Here is a 14,423-nt window from a genome sequence, read left to right as displayed (position 1 = left end):
GACCAGATGGACCTTTGTTGGCAAAGTAATGTCTCTGCTTTTTAATATGCTATCTAGGTCGGTCGTAACTTTCCTTCCAAGGAGTAAGCGTCTTTTAATTTCATGGCCTTGTAATCTGGCAGTGGAGTCAGGGGTCAAGAGTACCTGGTAGGGTCCTTTTCTTGAATCTCACTTTTACAAAAGCATCAGAGTAAAACAATAATTTGTCTATAAGTAACAAAATTTTAAATAAATTCTCATGGTTGAAGTTTTGATGAGAGTGCATTATAATGGAATTGACAAGGGAATTTGATTATTCCTTGACACACAGCATGTTAAGGTGATAACAGCATTGCGCTGTGCTCAGTTACCTCAGTTGGGTCTGACTTTGCGACCCTATGGGCTGTAGCCCACCAGGCTCTTCTTCCATTAGATTCTCCAGGCAAGAATACTGGAGTGTCTAGCCATTTCCTCCTCCAAATAACAGCATTACACCAGGACATATCAGATTTCTAGGAATTTCATACAATTTCTAGAACACTTATTGGCTGCTTCAGGGAATAAACTGATGGCAGTTAATTGGATAGTCCCTCATAGTGTCATCAACCCTGGGGAGGAGTGGGGTGGGGGGGTGTCATGTGAGGGTTCTCCTTCCAGGGTAGATATGACAGCATTCAAGTTGGATGGAAGGATTTGACAAAACCTTCAAGGATAATTTTTTTCCAGTGCCTTGGATAACTGCAAATGAGACATTGATTTCTGGGCCAGTGTTTTGATGTTGGGTGCAATGGGGAAGGTTCAGATGTTACTTATTTAAGGTTTCTGGAGGTTCTATGGTTTCTGGTTTATTTATTTGCAGCTATTGCAGCTATAAGGTAACTAACTTGGTAGACTTCACCTTATGATCTTGTAGTCCTTTCAGAGTGGAAAGACGGTTCAATAGAGGATTCATAGACCAAGTCCTCAGGTAAAGGAGGATAGAGGGGAGTGGTGGGAGTCATGTTAGTCTTATAGTCTTTCGTTTTAGTTACCTCTTGTGTCTAATTTTTCATTAACTTTTGCTATGAATCTTTCATTGAAGCTATTTTGTAATCTTGAAGTCTCGGAGGCTTCTGCATATTTCCAGTTAAAACAGATCCCATTCTATTTGTTTGGTTTGGGACCACTTACTTCCTATGTGTACATCTTAAATGAATGATCTCGCCTGATTGGAACATTCACCATACCATAATAGTCCCTGTGATTCCGGGTTGTCTTAGTCAGATTTGCCATTTTTGTAGACATTTACAGCTCCCAGGACCAGTTCTTAGACTTTTATAAAATAAGTTGTGATGGAAGGTGGCATGCTCAATTCTTTGAAACTTGAGAATCCCATTTCTTTAGCTAAGCCTTGGGTCTCTTGGAGCCAAATTAATACCTAAGAGGGATGTGCCACTGGGTCAGAGATTTTTGTGGTGTTTTACAGTGTACCTTGTTTATGGAAATTTTCTTTAAGGTTGCTGGGTGACCTAATGTTGACCTAACCTGTTCCATGACCAACTTAGAGTTAGGTACAAGTCTTAGAGTTAGGTGCTGAGCACTCTTAGTGTGTTGGGCCTCAAGCCAGGCCCACAAATTTTTCAGCCTTTGCTTCATTTCATTTCCAAACTCCATGCTCTTTATTTCTCTTTATTCTTTACTGCACTGGCCAGGACTTCCAGTAAGATGTTGAATAGGACTCGTAAGAGAATATCAGGAGAAAGCATTCATCTTTCACTGCTAGTCATGATGTTAGCTGTAGGAATTTTGTAGATGTCCTTTATCAATTTGAGGAATTTCCTTCTCTTATTCCACTGAGAGTTTTAATCATGAGTGGATGTTGACATTTGATAAATGCTTTTTCTGCATCAATTGATATGATCATGTGGTTTTCCTTCTTTAGGCTATTAATATGGTAGAAGACATTGATTTATTTAAAAAATTGAATCAAATTTGTTTTCCCAGGATAAACACCATTTGTTAATGATGTATTTTTTTTCCATCAATTTTTCAACATCAACATAAGCATTTTTAATTATGTTTATTATATACTTGGTATTTATACATATATTATTATTCTTGTATATCGCTAATATTTAAGGGATATCTACATGTGTAAAAATGATAGTTTTTTAAACTACCTTTGTCTGATTTTGATATTAGGGTAATTCTGGCCTCATAAAATCAATCAAAATATGTTACCTTCTCTTCTATTTTCTAGAATATATAGTGTATAATTGGCAACTTTTTTTTAAAGTGTTTGATACAATTTTCCAGTGGAATCAAATGGGTCTTTTTTTTTTTAAAGACTGTTTCTTTCTTGTTGAATTTTTCAGATGCTTTTAAGTATAATTCAACTTCAGCAGTTTGAAAGTGTCTTAATATGCCTGCTTTTTTTACTAATTTGTTCTCTATTTATCCTGCCTGTGTTTCTCTGAGATTCTTGAGTCTGTGGCATGATGTATTTTATTGTTTTTGGAAAAATTTGACCACTGTCTCTTCAAATATTTCTTCCCTCTCATTTTCTTTTCTCTTTCTAGCATTCCAATTAAAATGTTTGGATTATCTGTTTTTCTTGTTGTTATTGTTTGTTTGTTTCTCTCTGTGTTTCAGTTTGGTTATTTCTATTGACATATCTTCAAGTTTACTGATTTTTTTCCCCCTCAGCTGTGTCAAATCTATTAAGAGCTCATCAAAGGCATTCTTCATCTTTGCTACTATAATTTCTAACACTTCCACTTAATATTTTCTTATGGTTTTCATTTTGCTGATAAATTTCATGATCTGTTCATGTTGTCTGCCTTTCCCAATAGGCTATTAATACTCTAATCATTATTATTTTAAATTCCCTATTTAGATAATTCTACCATGTATATCATCTCTGAGTCTGGTTCTTTTGATTAGTTTACCTCTTAACAACAGATTGTTTTTTCTTTGCTTTTTTGTTTTTCTCCTAACTTCTGATTGCATGTCAGATGTTGTATGTCTGACGTACAACAGAGAAGGCTGAGGTAAATAGTATTTGTGCTGGAAATGGGCATTCATTTTCTTCTGCTACATTGAGTGAATTATAATGGGATTTGAGCTGGGTTTGGGTTTTGTTGTTGCTAGAGTGACATTCAGTGCACTACCAGATTCAAATTCCTTTAGCATTACCTTACGGTTATGATTGGAATGTCAGAGGATTTTTCTCAGTGTTATTTCTTTACTTGTAGATTGCAATCTTTACTATATATCTGTGTCTGAGAAAGGTTCTTGCTTCCAGCCTGTGGGGTATGCTGCTGTTGCTTGTTACTTGGCTCTGGGGAACACAAAATGTGTTTCCTGCTTGTTCCGTCCCAGGCTTGAGCAGGTCCTGTGCGTGTGGGTTTCAGATGTAGGGCTTCTCAGAAATTCTGTCCCTCATCTCTAACAGCCGAACTCTGTCTTCTGTCTTGTGCCAAAGAGAATGTCCTGCCTATCTCCCTCTTACAGGATCCTGGTCCAGGACTGTTTCTTGCTCATTCTCCAGGGATAGAGAGGTTTTCTGGTTTTTGTTTGGTTTTGTCTGTCTTTTATCCTTTCCCCAGCCATGGTGGGTCTTCATCTGTGCCCTGAATGAACAGTTTACCGCCCTGTGGCTTCAGGGGAGAAGAGTCTAGTTGTAACTTTGTGGCTTTCCCTCAGCAATGTTGGTCCCCTTCTCCAGACTCACTGGGGAAAGGGAGTCCTCCCTGGTCTCCTGCCTGCTTTCTGTCCTTTCTGGAGCAATGAGTGGGTGTCTACAGAGAAGAGCCTGCAAGTGGGTATGAATTCCTCTTGTGTTTGTAGCTCCCAGGGGAGCTGTACTCTCAGGCTAGTCAACTCTTGTCCTTTCACAGTTTGTTACAACTTTTGGCTGAATTCTTTTTATTTTAGCTTAGTTTTGTATGGTACCCAATGTCTCTTCTTCCTATACTCAACCACAAGTAAGCCCTTGCTTAGTGTCATCTCTTCTTGGAGAGGCTGTCTGTCCACACATAGCCTTTGGGCCTTTTGATTCTGTATGACCTTAGTTTTCTGATGGATTCAAGAAAAGTGATGGTTCTGCTAATTGTTGTGAGGATGGGAGAGGTACTTTTTCAACCTTTCTACATACTAGGTAGGAGTGGAACTTGTATGTTTTCATATCTAATCAAGCATGTACCCTCTCTTTATTCCTTTCAAAGGCTTTATTAGCTATTCTCATGTATTCTCTTAAATACACTTTAGAATTATTTCGTCAAGTTCTTCATCTCCCATCTTCCCCCCAAAAAACAATTCTTTTCAGAGGGAAAGGGTGTTAAAATATGTAGACTGATTTGCATTCTCGATAGTGTTGAAACTCCCATCCCCAAGATCTGAAGATCACAGCCATTGCCAGTGTTGTGATTGGAAGAATCCTCAAAGGCCAGCCTGCCTCTAAATCCTACTCATCTGCTCTGGTGCCTTGAAATTCCAGTATTAGAGGTAAGAGAAATATTTTCAGAGCCTTAGGGGATTAAAATGTATGCAGTTTGCCTTGGAAGGATCAGTATAATTTGCAACCATCCCTCCACTTACAAATTAAGACCACATATCTGCACAAAGTTTTGTGTGAATTGAGTGACTGAATGTGTGAATGTGTAGAAAGAAGGAGAGGAATTCTGTTAAGAACATGAGAGCTGGAGGGAAAATTCCTGGATATGGAATTGAAAGCCCTAGAGTAGCTGAAAATGAGGACACTAAACCCCCTGGTGGCCAGGGGCAGTGAAAGCCCCATGGGCAGCTCTGTGGTCCTCACGCTTCAACCTGGCAGGCAGAGCCAGGGCAGACAAGACTCCTCAGAGCAACTGGGCATGACCGGGTTGGGGGCACAAACTCTCTAGAATGTGTGGTGGAGAAAAAAAAAATTCTCCAAGAGGAGCCAGTAATTATCACACCTATTGATTTGTTCTACTGTGACCCTCACAACTGTGACTCTCCTGGGATCAAATGAAACAATCCATCAATGGTTTCAGAAAGAATTTTCCAGTAGGGGAAATAGAGAAAGAAAAAAATTCTGGGAAAGGAAAAAAAAAAAAAAACACCCATACTTCTTGATGTTTTCCACAGACTGTTTTAGAAAGAGAAAGGATGATGCAATTCAATAAAAGATGATGATCCTTGGTTGACCCAAGTCATTTCACAGACCAAAAGCCAGAGGAACATAGAAGGCATAGACGCTCACAGGCAGACCATAGTTTTGATTTTTAAGATGCAAAAAATTTTTTGTAAATTAATATTTAATTTTCAACCAACTCCAGCACCTCATTAAGGAGGGGGCTGTTCTTTGCCAAACTCTTCCAAGGAAACCTGCTGGGTTTGAGTGTAGGTGTCAGCAAACATTTCCCAGTGTGCTCTAATGGGGAAATATTTATTTTGTAACACTCCTCTCTGACCAAAAAAACAATTATGTGACATATTTTATATGACCAGGGAGATTTGGACTAATCATATCCATAATGTACCCTAATACTGAGAAACAGTTTTACGGGTATTTTTTCTTTGGCATGGATAGGGTGCTCCATCCTGGAAGAATGAGGCTTCATGGGAATTTCTCTTTAGCACTTAGAAAAAATAGTTTGGGAACACACAAGGCTGTGCTTGGTTTGGGATCTTGAATCCTGGAAGGTCTCTGGAAAAGGCGAGTGGGTGTGTGAAATAATTGTTAGTTATTGCAAGTCCATTTCATAATGGCCTATAAAAACACACATATTCCATTTCTGACACTGCTATGCCTTTACTGAAACTTTTTGAAACAAAAAAGACTTCCCACAAAGCCATTTTCTGCTATTGGAGGGATAACATTTAAAGCAAGGTATAAAAGACCTTTGCCAGAATAATTACTATTTAAGGCAACGATCTCCAAGATTTTACTTGGAACTGAGCAGGCTGGCGCTGCCCCTGCTCTGTGGACGCACCACACGCATCCAGCAGCCACAGAAAAGCTGGCCGCCCTGCCAGGCAACGCTGCAATGTTAATAGAAATCACATGTTCTCAAGGGTGAAATGTGATTATCTGCTAAGTGAAGGCTCTGTCAGGAGAAGCCAGAGGAGTGGCAACAGCATGCCGAACCAAAACCCCGGAAGGGGTCCTGACCCTTTTCCATCCATCCCCTTTCGTGTATTAGAACATGTCCCTGTGGGCACCTCCATGGCATGGCTGCCAGGACTCAGCATCCCAACGCCAAGGCAAGTTTATGAACAGAAGGATCATTTACGTGGCTGTTGTATCTGGAACACACAGCAGTTCAGTGATTTGAAATCACTGGAAGAACAGAGAGAGGGATGTGTATGGCTGACGGCAGAACTTGGGCTAACGTTCAACAGACCAGCCAAAGAGCCCATGTGTGTGTTAGTGTCCTGCTGGTAGTTCTGTTAGGAAGGTCTGTTGTGTGTTGGGAAAATAAGACCTCTTATTAGAAGATAATTATTATTATATAAAAGTGATGCTGTGAAACTGCTCAGTTACCCATGCTAGTGAAAAATCAAATTCATCATCTAACTGATACATAAATACAATAGGAAATGTAGATATATACATTCAAGCAAATGCTATATTCATGATCCGCTCAGCACACTGTCTGGTTTGAGGCATGATTGGTAGCGGGCATGGTTCCAGGCTGCAATGTCAGGTCTGTCAGTTTAGGAAATCCCTCTTTCCCCCCACATCCTATCTCCATTAATAATTTGTTATGAGTCCTTAATCCATACACCTCTAAACCACTTACCAGCTCCAGGTTGTCACTGCAACAAATAGTACTTTTCTCGTCCATAACGCAGAGACAATCATATTTCCTTTTACATTCCTAAATTTACCTTGATCTCCGAGATAGAAAGAAAACATACTTCTGTTATTTTGGGATGTGGAACTAACACTCAATCTTTTTCTTCTTTGTTTCGTTCATAATTTTTATAGCGTTTTGTTGCATTTTCTTCCATCCCTCTTCTTTCCAGGAGAAAGAGACCTGCTTGTTTTTTAGGCTGTGTAGAAACCATTCCGTTTTCTTGACCATATTATTGCATTTCTCTGGACCTTGTCCAGTTCCATTTTGCCTTCCCAGCAAAGAGATGCTTTTTTAAAAAGCAGTTATTTGGAGGAATAACATCAACATGGTTTATTATTTTTCTGCTTCATTGAATATCAGTCTGCTGTACCAATAGCTGTCAGTAAAGCCAAAAGTTAGTTAAGTAAGTAAATAATTTTGTTTAAAAATAGAAGTGTTGACACAGGCACAATGTACTAATTTGCTAATCCTTTTGGGACACACACACATATAACTAATTTTGTATACACCCACATAACTTTATAGCATCCAAGGTAGTGATAGAATTACATACCCAGAGCTGCCAGTTAGTGATCAATAAATTGATAAATTATTAGTATATTGATATATTCATACATTTGGTATGACCATAGAGTATACAAATTAATGATAGGGTCCCATAATTAAACAGCTGAAAAAAGCTCTCAAACATCATCTAGACCAGCCCTGTATTCCTAGATTAGGCAACATTTGAAATAGGCAAATCAAACATTGTCTTTCTTGTAATTTCAGAGTTCTTTTATTAAGCATTGACTGTGGCTAGCACCATGTCAGGCACCAGAAGCAGAAAGATGGATGGGACCTTGTTCTGGCTGTGAAAGTAGGGCCACACTTGAGATGCTGAGCCATTGGGTTATTGAGAGGATTAAGGGGACTGATATCTGTGAACTGCTTAGAAGACCAGGTACATAGTGAGCTTTGCCCAAGTTTGCTATTATTATTTTTAAGTTTGAGCATTTTAACTTCTATGTTTTTGTAATCAGAAGGAAATGGCCTGTTTGAAAATACCCAATGAGAAGTGTGATACTAGAAGTATGAACAGAGTACCATGGGAACCTGGAGAAAGGAAGGGTGGGACCTGCCTGGGGGAGTGGGAATGAGTATCAGGAAGAAGTTGAATTGGGACCTCAAAAGAGAGAAGGTGGGAGAAGAGCTTTCCAGTCTGGGGTAACAGCAAGTACTAACTGGATGCGTCCTTACCTCATGTGGAGGCAATTTCCTTTTGTTGAGGACTTTGGAGAGATAGAGAACACTGATTAGAGATGCCCCAACAATAACCCGTCTTTTTTGAAGGACGGTAAGTCACCCACAATAAAGCTTCCCTTCCAGACCATAATCTGCTCGGTTCTCCTTTTTCCTTGGGGGATTTATTCTCATCTTTTGTTTTTGTTTCGGCAGAAAGGCAGTTAGGAAGAGCCTTGGCAAAATTATAAAAGGAACAATATGTCCTTTTGACTGACCCCTTCCCAGTTTGAAGTCTTTCCCCCATTCAGCACTGCCTGATGTTCACTGAACAAGAAAAAGGAACCCACAAGCTCATTCTCACAGCCTCTTCTGGGCTTACCATGCACTGTCTGCATCCTAAAGGCAAGCTTTCCGAGAATAATGTTTTAATGCAGAGGTTCCTTGGCCAGTAAAATTTTCAAAAATTTTGGCAACCCCTGACAAAGTGCTAACTTTTTATTTTGCTAAGTGGGAACATTAAAAAGAAAACAAATTCCCACCCAAGAATATCACCACTATTTCTTAAAAGAAAGCATTTTTTTAAAATAGCAACAAATAGTGGAAAGGGTAGAATTTCAGATTAAAGGATAGTCTTTTACAAGAAATAAAACTGGTTTAGGAAAGTTCACTAGCTTTATTTTGCTACTGGCCTGTGATGGTCATTTGGGAAGGGCTGCATTGACTAGAAGGGATGAATATCTAAGGGTGGGAAGTCAGCCACCAGTAGGGGCTAAGTGGGAACAGACAGAACCTCATGCCTCTCTGCCCCTCTGCCTTCTGTTTCACCATTTGATTTCTATCTGCTTCAGGAGCTCAGCTTTATCTGCCTCCGTCTCCTGACTGTTGTGGGAACTGAGCCTTGTTCTTTGGGGGTCAACTGCCCAGACCATCAGGGCTTCCCAGGTGGCCCCAGTGCCACCTGCAATGCAGGAGACATAAGAGACGTGGATTTGATCCCTGGGTTGGGAAGATCCCCTGGAGGAGGGCGTGGCAACCAACTCCAGTAGTCTTGTCTGGAGAATCCCTTGGACTGAGGAGCCTGGTGGGCTATAGTTCATGGGGTCACAAAGAGTCAGACATGACTGAAGCAACTTAGGTTGCACACACGGCCAGACCATCAGGGTCAGGAATTGACCTAAATGGACCTGTTGCTATTGTTGGTCCCTGTCATTTCAAATCTCTTCAGTCAGTCATGCTCACTGTTTAAAAACCTTGAGTCAAAACCTGTGCTTGATCATGGCCCAAGCCTTGAAGAATACATTAGTCCTATTATCCTAATGTATTAGGAAGAATACATTAGTCCTAATGAAGAATACATTATTCCTCAATATGTCTGTTGAGGTTTAGAAACTTTGCGTCAAGTGAGGTTAACATGCTTAAAATATAACTTTGATGTAAGTGCTTTTCTGAAGGTAAAATAGTCACCTTTGAGGTACTTGGCATTTCTAGCCCACTTAGGACACATCAAGTGTCAATAAAGTTTGATTTATCCAGTAGCCAAGCCAGACCACTATGGACAGGGTCAAGATGCTAGCATTAGGGAATGGAAATATGCAAAATCTGCCTTTCTATTTTTGGTCATGTTCTGCAGCGTGGTTCCTAGAATAAATTGCCACTGCACAGCGGGATTCAAGGAAACAGTGCTGACGGCCTCACTCTTCTTGCATTGTGAAGCCTGGAGAAAGATCCGCCCACTGCTAACTTCTGTCCTAAATGAAAAATGCATTCCAGGTAGAACTGTGGCTCCTAACAATTTACTGGATCTTGCTCAAGAGAAATAGACATGAGTATTTATTTATAGCTGCTCAACTCCCTTTCAGACACACTCCAAATTTATTATTCTTGAAATTGAATTAGTTGTAATCACTGATTATGGGAACAGGAACAATTTTGAGGCAGGATGGGAGGAAACCTTTGTCGTTAGACTCTCCTGCACTAAATCCTGGCTTCAGCTGTGGGCCTTGGGCAGGAACTTAAATATTTCACTGTATTTTCACATCTGTAAAATGGGGAGGTTCCATTTATTTGGCAGAATCATTGTGGAGGCTGAAAAAAATAGTTGTGCAATGCTGGACAGATAACAGACCCTCAGTGCATAGTTCTGGTCATTATTGTCAAGAATTATTTAGAGTGGGAAAGAAAGCTCCTTTTGCATTTCCTGACCACCCTGGGACAAGGGTAAGGACTGGGAGAGGGCTGGGAGAGTATGGTCTGTTTCCTTGTGCTGGCTTCTAAATGTTTTCTCCTCTTTATCATGGATAGGCAAGGACAGGGATCACTTGAGGGTGGCTTGAGGAAGTAAGTGAGCAGACAGCTGCCTCTTGCTCTCCAAATTCGGGGCCCTCACCACCTCCACCCACAACACCTGTGTTCTTAGTGGTGATTCAAATGCACATGTCTCTTTCAGGTAGGTTGAAAACATCCTGCAGGTCTGTCCTCCAACCTGGGCCGCTTTGTATGTCCCCCTGGCAGTGCGCACAGTACATGTTGGTTTGTTGACTCTGGAAACCAGGTTAGCACAACGCAAATAGGACTTGAGTGAACTTGGGGACAGCTGAAGCAGCTGGACACATAAATCCCTTTTCCATGACCATGGTGGCCTTTGGCTTACTCCACTGGAAGAGGGGAACGAGAGGATGAGATGTGCTGTCATCCAGGCCAGATTCAAAGACAGGGATGCCAGAGAATATAGTCTGCCCCTGTTTTTCAAGTTCTCTTCTGTTGTTGCTATTGCTCAGTGTAAACAGTCGGCACTCAATAAATGCTAGCAGACAGATGGAATCACTGCTCTCACCAGCTGGCCTGAAAGTACTCCCTGCCCTGCCCCCTAGCCTTGGCTGCTGTGGGGCACTGCCCCTGGCTAAGCCCCAACCCCCCGGCTTAGCACCTGTCAATCTCCTGTCCTCTATGAAAGAGCCTGTTTTTCTCCCTGCTGGGCCCTCCTCTTCTCCGGGATTTCCTCAGCACAGTCCGTCCAAGTCTTTCTGCTGCCGGAGGTGTCGCTCAGGCCCAGAAACTCAGGGAAAGGAAAAACGAGTCAGCTCTAGGCATGACTACAAATTCTTCACCTTCCCAACAGCCTAGGGGGTTTTCTTCTCACCAGGACAACAGAGAGTCTCATTGGCTCCCACTGCGCAGGCCAGCAGGCCAGCTCTAACCGTGTCCCCAGCCAGGGGCAGCCACCCAGGTGATTGCAAGGGGTCCGAGGAAGAGCAGTGGGACAGAAGAGCAAGGACCTTTTCTTGTCAAGCGCAGGGGCTCCCTGCCCTGGATACAGGCCACGTGCTCACGTGTGCCCGGACTGAGTCAGCGCGCCGAGCCCGCCCTGTTTGTTCAAGGCGCTTGTGGTCGCAAATAGCGCAGTTTTTAATTCTGTGTAATACTGTCTTGAAAATGGGCTTAACTGCTTTTCAATATGGTCGTTATGACTCTCTTAACTTCCCTTCCCCATGAAACCTTGTGTGAGTCATGGCTGGAGAATCTCACTCCACCCCAACTGTCCTGAGGACGGACAGCCTGGCTTCCTGGGGTCTCTCTTCCTGGCAGTAACCCCACTGTCCCTGAAGGACAGTTATAACTGATCCGTGGTCAGAACATCGGGGAGCCCATAACCTGGCAGGAGTCGGGGCTCTCCTTCCCAGCTCACTCCCCATCCAGGAGGGAAGACGGGTGTCTGCTGCACCTTCCCACATGGGGCAGTGGGAGGGATGGAGGTGGACCATGGGGCCTACCGGGCACAGAGGGGGAGCTGTCCTGCAATGTCCCCAAGCCCCACCAGGATCTTCCCTTCCCGAATTTGAGTCTTCTTGCTCCCAAGGGCAGTGGGGGCTCTTTCACTTGTAATGGACAAACACTCACTTTGGCCTCTGTGTAAGTTTACAAGGGCTCCTTTAACAAAGACAGGGTCACTTAAACAACAAAACTTCATTGTCTCACAGTTTAGGAGTCTGGAAGTTTACAATCAAGGTGGCAGGAATGCTGATTCCTTCTGAGGGCCCTGAGAGCAGGTTCTGCTCCAGTCTTGCTCCTGGCTAGTAGACAACAAGTTCCTCCTGTGTCTTTACACCATCTTCCCTCTCAAGTGTGTCTGTCTCTGTGTCCAGATTTCTCCTTCTTATAGTCACTCAGTTGTGTCCGACTCTTTTCAACCCCATGAACTGTAGCCTGCCAGGCTCCTCTGTCCATGGGATTCTCCAGACAGGAATACTGGAGTGGGATGCCATTTTCTTCTCCAGGGGATCTTCCTGACCCAGGGATCGAGCCTGAGTCTCCTACGTTGCAGGCAAATTCTTTACCATCTGAGCCACAAGGAAACTCTATAAGAACACTGGTCATATTGGATTAGAAGTGAAGTGAAGTCGCTCAGTCATGTCCGACTCTTTGCGACCCCATGGACTGTAGCCTGCCAGGCTCCTCTCTCCATGGGATTTTCCAGGCAAGAATACTGGAGTGGGTTGCAGCCACTCTAATGACCTCATTTTAATTTAATTATCTCTTAAAGACCCTATCTCCATATACAGTCACATTCTGAGGTACTGGGTGTTAGGACTTCAGCATATGAGTTTTTGAAAGGACACAGTTCAGGCCACAGCAGCCTTCTAGAATAAAAGTTCATTTTAAGGATATTGAGCTGAGCTGGGCCCATGTGCAAGCAGCTCTGGAGAGTTTTCCCTTTCTCGCTTTCTTTCTCTGGACTTTTCAGACCCTCTGGGTGAAGTTGAGTCTTTCTCATATGCACACTCCCAACACCCCTTTGTCTCCCTTATAGAATTTACCAGATGTAATTAAATAATGGGAGGCAAAGTTTCCTAGTCAACATACATCTCCTTGCTACTCTGGACGCCCCCAGGGCAGCTGGACAGATGGCAGTCTTGTTCTTTGCTGTGTCCCCAGTGCTTGGTCCAGACTTGGCAATTTCAGGGACTTAATCAGTAGTTGCTGATTGAAGACCTCTCACTTAGGGTGATTCACCTCTTCTCCTCTCACTCCTTACTGGCCAGTTCTTCATTAGCCTCTGATCTGATTTGCCTATATTGCATAATCGCTTTTTGTGTCTCATATTTTACTTTGAGATATGCATACTATTATTTACCTAGTGTTCTTCTTCGAAATAAGTCACATTTTTACATGGAGAAATTCATTTTAAAAATTGTGTCATAGGTTTGATATTCTACTTATATGTTTAAATGGGTAGATATTAAAACAAATAAGAAACTCTCAGTAAATGTTTGTGTAACATTGAAGGCTTTCTCTGAACCACTGGTGGACTACCTGCCCTGCTCAGGACTTGGAGGAAGATAGTCTACCTGACTTAGCTGAACATCTCTCTGGTTATAACAAATAGGGTGCTCTTGGCTGTGAGTAACAGAAACCCCACTGAAGCTGACTGAAATGATAAGGCCATTTATTACATAACTGAGATACTGGTGTAGTGAGGTGTGAAGACTGTTTGTTTTGGGGGCTCAGTCGTCTCATCAAAGACTGAAGTTTTTTGCCTCAGTCTGTCCTCCAGCTTCAGTGTTGGCTTAACCTTTTGGAAGAGCAAGATGGCAGCAGTGTCACGGCATAATGTCGAGACACCACATTCAGAGAAATAAGGGAGATTACCTTTGTCGTTTTCTCTTTTCCTACAAGATTCCCATACGACTTACCTGTGAAGTTCACTGGCTAAAATTGTCCATGCTGAGTCCTTGGAAATGAAATGACCAGGAGGTTTTCTGGGCTAGAAAAGATGTGTGGAGGTGACAACTACACTGTCCATGACACACATCAGTTACTAGACTATGGACAGGTTTGCCACCGAGAAAGATGCCCACTGCTGCTGGTTCATTCCGTGGCTACTCCTGGCCCCAAACCAGCCTATGTCAAGGGCAGGCAGTTTCAACCCGGTGAGGGGTTGGGGCATGGCAGGGGGCACAGTTGACACATCCAGGTTCTCCCTTCAGGTGGCAGTTTCTATGCCCTCCAGCTCTGCCCGGCCTGAGGCTGAGCCATGAGCTTCCAAACCAATGCCGCTGCCTCCCAGACTCCCGAGCTCTAAGAGCAGACCTGAGCAAACGGAGCTGGCTCCCACCCCACCTTGGCCCCCAAGTCTGGGAAGAGAGAGTCTGCCTTGAGTCTGCTTTTGATGGGGCTGGGCCAGACCCGCAGGGCTCATTTTCTCTGTCTCCTGCTAAATTCCCTGGCTGCTCCTCAGCTGTCAGGTTGCCAAGCCCCGAGCGTCTCCTGGCTCCATCTGCAGCAGGAAATAGGCCTGACAATTGTTCTTCCAGAGCCGGTGATTTTTCAATATGTATTTGTATGGATCCCACCCACGCTTCGTCTCCCAAACCCCAGCTTGTATTCAGCTCTTGATTT

Source organism: Cervus elaphus, chromosome 12 (assembly GCF_910594005.1).
Source record: "Cervus elaphus chromosome 12, mCerEla1.1, whole genome shotgun sequence".
Lineage (NCBI taxonomy): Eukaryota > Metazoa > Chordata > Mammalia > Artiodactyla > Cervidae > Cervus > Cervus elaphus.
The sequence above is the reverse complement of the archived record's forward strand: the minus strand, read 5'-3'. Positions refer to the sequence as shown.